Source organism: Sorghum bicolor, chromosome 10 (genome assembly GCF_000003195.3).
Source record: "Sorghum bicolor cultivar BTx623 chromosome 10, Sorghum_bicolor_NCBIv3, whole genome shotgun sequence".
Lineage (NCBI taxonomy): Eukaryota > Viridiplantae > Streptophyta > Magnoliopsida > Poales > Poaceae > Sorghum > Sorghum bicolor.
This window is the reverse complement of record NC_012879.2, coordinates 23,859,997-23,870,564: the sequence shown is the minus strand read 5'-3', so window position 1 is coordinate 23,870,564 and position 10,568 is coordinate 23,859,997.

Here is a 10,568-nt window from a genome sequence, read left to right as displayed (position 1 = left end):
GACTATATAACCAGACCCTCTGGCCCCTGGAGGAGGCACCCCTTGATCATTATTCATTATTCATAGACAGAGCAAAAGCTAGGGTTTAGAGATGAGAGCTCTCCTCTCTTCTCTAAACTAGAGTAGATCTAGATAGTAGCGAGATGGAGAGCGAAGGAGGATTAGAGGAGAGGCCGGCCTATCGGTTCTTCCTCCAGTTGTACTTCGTCATGATCAAGCTCTAATCAAGCTTGCTCATGGGATGACTCTGGTAATCTACTTCTAATTCATTATGCAATTACTAATCATGTATGTTCTGGTTCACAACTCTTTTGAGTACTTCTAATCTATAGGACGCTATAAGTTAGAGTTGTAGTATAGGTGTAAGCGTGGTGCTTAGACCTAGATTACTTGTGGATATTCCCTGTCTAGCTGGATCGTGTGGTAGGCCACGTAGGTGACAGTTACGTTGGTCCTCTGTAGTCCACCTCTCGTTAGCAGGATGGGTAGGGTTTATCGGCCTATGGATAAGCATCCTTTGTGGTGTAATCTTATCACGTGGTTCGTCCCAGACATAGACATACCCCTTTGAAGTAGAGAAACCATAGTTATCCTCTCTATTCTGCTACCATCGCCCATATACTAGAATTGCTCTACTCTCTATTCCCATATTATCACCTATTGTTATCTTACCTTTAATATTGTTCTTATTCAATTCTACCATCTTTCCTATTTACACCTATCTATCTATCTTGATTAAGTTAGAGCGTAGTTGGTTCTCCCGTTTCCCTGTGGATACGATAAAACCTTTAACCGGGTAAAAGCTTCAACGGTATCCGTGCGCTTGCGGATTATCTATGTGCGTATAAATACCATAGTACACTCTAGTGCCATGCTGGGGATGACAACCTAGTATTCAAGTGGTGTTAGGAAGTGTCAACAAGCATTTTTGGCGTCGTTGCCGGGGAAATGGTTGCTGAGTTGACTACGAACTAGCTTAATCATTTTCTAAAAAAAATATATAAAAATATATATATTTTTTCCTTTTATCCTTTGCCTCATCTCTGCTATTCTTTCTTCTTATCTAATCCTTGATCTCTGGTCTATCATGAATGCAAACACGTCTATCTATGAATTCCATAGACCTACGGGCACACATCTCGAACCACCAAAATCTTCAAAGCCTATCATAGCATCTAGTTTTGAGATAGACCCCGAATACATAGAATTTGTTCAAAAACAACCTTTCTCAGGAGAAGGTGACGAAAACCCATACACACACCTAAGAGAGTTTTATCGAGTCTGTGACCTCCTTCACATTGAAGGCATGTCCGATGAGACCCTCAAATGGAAGCTCTTTCCATTCTCTTTAACAGGAAAAGCTAGACATTGGTATAAACTCAAAGTAGGGAGTGTTCATGGAGATTGGAAGGAGTTACATAATAGTTTTCTTTTTAAATATTTTCCAATCTCCAAAGTGGTGGAACTTCGGCGTGAGATTCTTTCTTTTAGACAACTAGAAGAAGAATCTCTTGGCAAATCATGAGACCGCTTTATTAACCTTACTCTCACTGGCCCAAAGCTTTCTATTCCAGAAGAAGTTCTTCTAATTCATTTTTTTGAGGCCTTAGTAGGGAAGATAAGCAAACCCTTCATGCAGCCTCTGGAAGATCTTTCCACCACCTATCCACTAGTGAAGCTTGGAATTTGATTGATTTAATGAGCGGAAAGTCTCCTAGCTTTTATATCCCTGAGAAAGAGACAGAACTAGTTCCTAGACAAGAAGAAGAACTTTCGATAGCCAGATCACAACCACTTCAATCCCAAACTTTAGCTATCGATCCTAAACCATCAATACCCCAAAATTCTCCAAGGGAGGAAGGAATTCCGACCTTAAATCTTTCAGATGCTAATGGTTTAGACTTCTGGTTCCATAAGAGACCTTCAAGTAGGGATAATTCAAATCCTTGCAATAATGGTTCTCTTAGAGAATGTTCTGGTTCCTGTTATGAAGAAGTCGAGGATGACATATCAAGTGAAGGAGAGCTAAGCCATATTGAAAATTCTATCAGCTCCCCTTTCCTGATCACAAGTTCCAAATGGCTAGAATGTGTAGAATGGATGGATAAGGAAGAAGCCTTAATTGATTCTGACTTTGGCTTAATTTCAAATGGTGAGTTCTTGACTCCCTTTGAAGATGGGATTCATCCAACTATAGAAGAGGACATAAGTGAGACCAATCCAAGAGAAACTCTGAACATTCAGATTAGAGACGAAGATAACATTAATGAGCATGGAATTTATTTCATAGCCACTTTGTTTACTCCATGCTCATATGCAACATCTTCCCAATCTATTGGTCTCTCCAACATCACCACATTTGAGATCTCCAACCCCCTCTTCCTTTCTATTTATAAAAACTTTAAAAGGGCGGCTGTCGATGCATATGTCTATAATAAATATTGCAGATCTCGTTGAGTTGATCTTGATTTAGGTCAGCATTGGAAGGGAAACCACTTCGCCGACATAAATTGATGGTTTCCCAAGGACAAGCTTGGTGTCCTAAAATAAGCACTGATCAGATCATAACATGAGTTTTTAATTATTTGCAACATTACCTTGTGTATTGAGCATATAAGGATAATTGTAAAAATATTCCTTCGGGCATTCTTGTCACTAACCTTTCCAGGATTGGAACAAGAAGATCAGATGAATGACAAGCAAGTACAAGGTATGTCCAACCAATCATCATGCAACACTAAATTAAATTCATCCAAACTTGAATTCTGCAAAATTCAAGCTTGGGGAGTACTTTACATAAAAAACATCCTTTGCCATGTTGCTATGTTGGTTGTCCCTAACTTTAAGACATCCTCAATTTGTTAAATACTAATCACACTACTTGATCTCCACTTAAGTAGATCTCTATAAATGTTGTCATGTTACCTTTGTCTATTTTCTAGTAAGTGTTAGTTTGGAAGTACTACACATACTTCTATTGGCTTTTAAATTAAGCATGGTGCTTAGGTTAAACAGCCTTCCTTAACCTGATTAGACATGGAGTCTAGTTCGGTTATTGAACTAAAAACTGCTTGTGTAGACATTGGTATATTTTTGTCGGACTAACCCCTGCAGAAAAACTTTCAGTATCGATTTGGGAAGTCCTGAGATAAACTCACATCAGAGACGAAGAGAGTGACACATGAAGTTTAACAATTTGCACAAGAAGGACATAGCTCATTCATCATAGAGAGATGATCCATGGAGGGTGCCACAAACACGATGCACAACCGCTAAGAAAGGAAAGCTTCCACAAGATGATACTGTACCATCACTCTTCAAGCAAGGTAACATCTTAAGGTACTTGACTATCACTTTTATAAGCTTCTCCTTGGTTTTGGCGTTCATATAAATAAAAGAGACAAACATGTATGATTTACAACTCTAGATTAACCAACCCAACTGATTCAACATATTTAGTCCTTTAATCTTTGTTCCTAGTACTACCTCCATGATCCCACACTCCTAATCATATGAGCTAAAATGTTACACATTCAATCTTTGAGATATATAAAGAAAAAGACATATACATAGATAGATTATCTTTCCATAAAGTTGAGATCTGATCTGACAAATGTTATAAGTGCTACATGTTGACGGTCCTTAAGTACCAAATATAATCATCTAATAAATAAAGAAAAGGATCCAAATGCAACCAACACCTAGAATTAGGGTTTTATCTGACAGAATTCCATGAGTTTTGGTGTTTGTCTATTTCTGCAGGGGGTTATCAGGAAATAAGAAAGAAAGGCCCACATGTCGGGATTACATACTGATATCAACGCACCGCGCAATTTTCTATCATCTAGAAGACTCCAGAAGCCAAGGGAAGAAAGCAGAGGCCGAAAGGGGTCAGGCCCAGGGCGCCCGCCCTCCTTCCCTGGGCGCCCGCCCTGTCCTGGACTCCGTTCGGGACTCTCTTCGCACACGATGTTCCACCGACCTAAAGGATCAAGGATAACGTAGTACCACATCGCCTAACGACCCAAAAACGCATAGAGGAGGAGGACTATATAAGGAGACCCCCCTAGCCCCTGGAGAAGACAAGAAGTTATCATAGAGATTGATGGGTGCCCTCGAAGGAAAACCTCTTCTCTAAAGAACATTTCTTTTTAGGCTTAGCAACCAATGTAAGTAGAAATAAATCTTCTAGTTTCTACTAGATTGAGAGAGATAGAGTGAAGGTGTAGATCGGAGGAAGGCCGGCCTGTCGGTGTCTACTCCGAGTTGTACCTACGGGATCAAGTCTCCTAACACGAGGCTTGCTTCTAAGATTCTTCAGTAATTCGACTTCTAATTCTAGTAAGTTCTTGTTTTATTGTTATTTGGTTTATGAGTTTACTTTAATTCTCTTCCGGTTGAGTATTAGAGTAATCATTGCTAGCGTAAACGTGGTGTCTAGGCTAGGGTACTCATAGATATCCCCTGACTAGCTGGACCGTGGTAGTAGCGAGGAACGTGACATTTTCGAGTTACCTTTGTATCCCATATCTTGTTAGCAGGACGGGTAGGTTTATAGGTGCGGGTCGAACATCCTTTGTGGTGTCTAGATTTCGTAAGCTTCCCCAATAGAACAGTAGATCATCCTTACCAAGGTTAGCACGAGACTACAGTTGCAGTCTTCTCTATACATCACTCACATCGAGAAACATTCTTTGTAGCCTAAAGGGATAGTAGCAATAGATTTGGTTAGTCAGATGCACCCTTTCTCCCAGTGGTAAAAATATAAATACGATAACTCTGGATAACCTCCCGGGTGAAATGCTCACCGATATCCGTGCGCTTGCGGATCATTTCCTTATTGCGTTACCAAATATCAACAAGCATTTCTGGCGCCGTTGCCGGGGAGAAAGACGGTTTGCTGAGATAACTTTGAATCTTACTATTATCTTGTATTATACTTTTATACTTTTATTATTTTATCTTTTTATTTTTTTCATCTTTATGGATAACTCAAATTCCATACCTATTATTGAATTCTTTGCACCTTCGAAGACCATCCATAGACCATGGGAGTCAACATGTCCTGCCCCTAATTATGATCTGTGTCCAGAGTTGATTGCAATAGGTTAAAACCAACCCTTTTCTATAGCTGAGGTCCTATCTTTTAATCAAGAAGATAATATACTTTTAGCTACACCTAGGGAATCTGTTAATCTTTCTATAAGTTCTGGTTTAGACCTAGCCCTACAAGACCATGTTTTTTTCAATATTTTCACATTGGTCTTAATCATATAACCTTTGGTAGAGTCTTTCTTTCTTTATCTATTAGTAAAGGAAGGTATGTCTTCATTCGTGGACATCCTTCTTGCACTAGTCTTCATAGAAAAATCATAGAGATAGAGAAGGAATCATCTCCCATACGAGGAAAGGAAGTTTCGATAGCCAATTTCCAAACATTTCAATCCCATGATTCGGCTATCCATCCCATCCTTGAGCTTAATAATTTCTACTATGCTCTTTCTCTTGAACCTCCCGATAATCCTATGAATCTCTCTCCCATACATAAGAGTCACCAAGACCACAAGGAGGATCGAGTAGAGCAACATCAATGGCTAGAGGGCATTAAAAATCCATGTGCTATCACCATTGAATGGATAGATAAAACAAACTTGAGAGACAATCCTAGAGGAATTTTAAGCATTCATGAAGAATCATCCTTGGAGTTTGAAAATGAGAGAAACAACAGTGAGCATGGAAGTTATTTCATAAATACCTTACCAAGTCCTTGCTCATATAAAACATCTCCCCAATCAATTGGTCTCTCCATCCTTACCACATTTGAGATCTCCAACCCCCTCTTTCTTTCTATTTATAAAAACTTTAAAAGGGCGGTTGTCGATGCATATGTCCATAATAAATATTGCAGATCTCGTTGAGTTGATCTTGATATAGGTAGGTGTTGGAGGGGAAACCACTTCACCAACATAACTTGATGGTTTCCCAAGGATAAGCTTAGCGTCCTTAAACAAGCACTTATCAGATCGTAACATGAACTTCTAATTATTTGCAACATTGCCTTGTGTATTGAGCATATTGAGATAATTGTAGAAATATTCCTTCGGGAATTCTTGCCACTAACCTTTCCAGGATTGGAGCAAGAAGATCGGATGAATGACAAGCATAAGGTATGTCCAACCAACCATCATACAACATTGAATTTATCCAAACTTGAATTTCGCATAATTCAAGCTTGGGGGAGTACTTTACAAAAAACATCCTTTGCCATGTTGCTATATTGGTTGTCCCTACCTTTGAGAGATGCTCAATTTGTTAAGTACTAATCACACTACTTCATCTCCACTTGAGTAGATCTCTATAAATGCTATCATACTACCTATGTTTATCCTAGTAAGTGTTGGTTTGGAAGTACTCGACATACTTCCATTGGCATTTAAATTAAGCATGGTGCTGAGGTTAAACAACCTTCCTTAATCTGATTAGACATGGAGTCTAGTTTGGTTACTGAACTAAAAACTGCTTGAGTAGATATTGATATATTTTGTGGGACTAACCCCTGTAGGAAAACTTTCAATATCAACCTGGGAAGTCCTGAGATAAACTCATATTGGAGATGAAGAAAGTGACACATGAAGTTTAACAATTTGCACAAGAAAGACGTAGCTCATAAGAGATGATCCATGGAGGGTGCCACAAACACGATGCACAACCGCTAAGAAAGGAAAGCTTCCACAAGGTGATACTGTACCATCACTCTTCAAGTAAGGTAACATCTTAAGGTACTTAACTAACACTTTTACAAGCTTCTCCTTGGTTCTGGCATACACATGAATAAAAGAGACAAACATGTATGATTTATAACTCTAAATTAACCAGCTCGATTAATTCAGCATGTTTAGTCCTTTAATCTTTATTCTTAGTACTACCTTCGTGATCCCACACTCCTAATCATATAAGCTAAAATGTTGCACATTCAATCTTTGGAAGATATAAACAAAACATAAATATAGATAGATTATCTTTCCATTAGGTTGAGCCATCTGATCTAACAAATGTTTTAAATGCTACACTCATGATCCATCAACTTTGTCTTGCTCACTATGCTTAAGGATAGAGAAGAACAAATACACTTTTGGTTCTGTTGGTGTTTTCCACCAACAGGGCCCATGCACTTGATCTCTGCCTTGTCTCTATGAATAGGTACACTTCAAACAAAACATGGAGGAGTTTTACAACTCCCAGATTCCACCAAGTGAAGAACCGGGATCTACGAGCACAAACACAATGGAGATCAGACACTTAGTTTCCTAAAGGAAATATTGAAGAACCTCTGTGTCCGAGTTGGTACCTTGTACGCTTCAGCAAACTTCGTGGTGATAGAGACTGGTACTGAGGAGAGAGCACCCATCATCTTAGGGAGGCCATTCCTAAACACCAGAGCTGTCATCTACGCTAATGCTGCCAAGATCAGTTTCTACATCAAGGGAAAGAAGGAGACTTTCCTTCAAGAACAAGACTACACAAATTTCAGAGCAATCCCGACATGAACCAAGGAAGAGGACCAACAGGAGGAACAGGAACAAGCAAATGTGGACCGAGTCAGCTAAGATGGTCACTGCAGCTCAAGGAGGTCAAGATCGTCGACTCAAGTCACCTTTCTTGATCAAGAAGGACGACCCTGGTGTTCCAAGCATTGAGTGCACAATCAACAGATACTCTTTTTAGAAGACACTCTATGACACCGGATCTGACGTCAACATAATGGCCGCAGTCACTTATCAGCTCCTACATGGAACCATGCCCCTACAACCAACATACATTCAGCCCCAGATAATTTTCAGGTCATTGACATGGGAGAGAACGAGTATGATCCACCCACCATCCTTCGAAGACCGTTCCTCAACACTATCAAAGCCATCATCTACATTGGAACCGGAGAAGTCCATATGCACTTCCCCTCTAAGAAGGTACGCCGCTATTTTACTGACCCTAACTATATAGTTGAAGACTCTAAGCAGGTCAGGACAAGAAGAAGACAATGGAACCGCAACCAGAGGAGGCAAATCATCAAGGACGGATGGGTAGACTACGAAGGAGAAGTGATAAGGTTTGAAAACATACAGCTTGAACAGAACTGTCCTGAGGAGACTGTAGCACCGAGTCAGGTGTGGAGAGAGAAGATAGTTATACACGAAGAAGAGGCGCCGCCGGAATCACCGACTACGCCACCTAGTGAATCCCAGGACGACTGAAAACACAAGGAGTCCCGTTCGGAGGACTTAAAAACACCGAACGCCTTGCCAAGAGGTAAACTTGGTAGTTATCCTTTTCCTTTCAATTATTAAATTATAGTTTGCTTAGTTAATCAGGTTCATGCTATCTTGAAAAGAAAATAAAAATGTTAAAAAATGTAAGCCCCATGTGAGTATGCTCATGGCATAAAACCCATAAGTACATTCACTGTGGTGGCATAAAAATAAAATAAATAAGTTTTCATCTTACAATAAAAATATAAAAATAATAAGTGCATGATCCTGCTAAATAAGTAACATTTATTGAGGAGGCTCAACATGATAAAGGCTAGATATTTATGCTCCACAGAATTCAAGGATCAAAGAAGACTAGCAGACGGAGGACATCCTAGTCGATGTCAGGGTGCTGCCGACATTCAAATACACCTCCACCACCTGCTAGCTACATCCGAAGAAATTACGTCAAAATTCAGCTTGGGAGAGAGCACCCCCATTTATCCAGCTAAGTGTTTCTACTCGCGTTTATACCTTACTCAAATAATAAAAGATGCATAATCATGAAAACCCAAATAAAGACTTTTTGCTTTTATATATATATATATATATATATCTTTTCTTAGTTTGCTAAATAAATAAATAAATAAAGTTTGCTATGAACCCTCATGATAAACTCTCACATCGAAATGATGAATAGTTGCTCTGCCATGACTAGTTCTTAAAATTGAAATCTCTCTCAAGTTTAGGCATGACTGTTATGAAGTAAGATTTGCTCTAAACCTGAACTTGTGGGAAGAGTACTTGATCTAAAGTCTAAGTTGTTAATGGATATGATATGGGAAGGTTGAGCTGTTGTTTATCTGTTCCTAGAGATGCTAGAATTCTGGAGAATTTTATCTTTAAAAATCTTTAAAATAACACATGATGAGTTCCTGTATGATGAGAGTTTAAATTCCTACTACAGCCATATATACATGCTTATTAGACTTTGAGCCACACATTTACTTTTTACTGCTTATGAGCATTGAGTGTGGTCAAGCTGTGTAGACCCTTAGGAGCTTATCATCTGGTTAAAATCAAGATTCACTTGCACGTTCACTCATACATGCTACTTCTACTCCGGAAGTACCATCCACATATATCCACTCATTTCCATCTCCAAAACCACCCAAAAGTATTCTACTCCTATCCGGGAGAGAATAGCCAAGAATATTTTCCTATCCCTGTTATTCCCTGTGAAATAAATGCTCCAGTTATTTTGGTTACTACCACTTGCTATATTATTTCAGCAGAAGAGTGCTCTCTAAAAAAAAGAAAAAGAATAAAAAATAAATACGAGGAAATAAAAAGGGGCAAGTGCCCGGAACCTCGAAGAAAAGAAAAAGTGAGACGAGAGGTAAAAATGGACAAGTGTCCGACAGTAGAATTAGGGGTACAAGATACCCACCTGAGAGGAAAGAAAAAGAAAATATAGAGCATCTCATTCTTCCCAAAAAGCTTCAAAGTGCAAGAAAGGTATGTATCCCCTCAAAAGAGCAAAAGTAGAATTAGACTTCCACCATTATTATCACCATCATCACCATACACCATTCATTCACCACACATGCACATCTTGATTTGATATATTGACTTGTTTCTCTGGATCCATGGTTTGACTATGCAATAAATGTCTTGTAAGTATGTATTAGCTGTCTCCCACCTATGAGCTCCAGATATCAAAACCTTATTAGAGTAGGGTGAGAGAGAAGGCAATATCACTATGCCTCATACCAAAAATACCACATACTTTGAGAGAAGGCATATACCATTACTACCTTGGTAAGGATCCAGAAATACCACAAAAGAGAGATCTGAGAGAGTCATATAAGGAATCTCTGAGTTTTATTTGAAAATCTGCAAAAACTCCAGAGCTATAGCTGATCAAGAATAAGAGACATGGCGCTTGACTTGACCGTTCTATCTTTTAACTGCTCAAGACACAAGTGACGGTTACAAGCCACATGGTGAAAGGTAAAATCAGTAAGTTTTAAGTCTTAACAGTTTATTCTAACTCAGAGATGAGATCTTGCTTGAATGCGTGTGTACTTTTAAGGCATGAAACCACTGCAGAAACTCTTGAGTTCATCCTTGCTCAGGGACGAGCAAGAGGTAAGCTTGGGGGAGTTGTTGACGGTCCTTAAGTTAGCAAATATAATCATCAAATAAATAAAGAAAAGGATCCAAATGCAAGCAACACCTAGAATTAGGGTTTTATCTGACAGAATTCCACGAGTTTTGGTGTTTGTCTATTTCTGCAGGGGGTTATCAGGAAATAAGGAA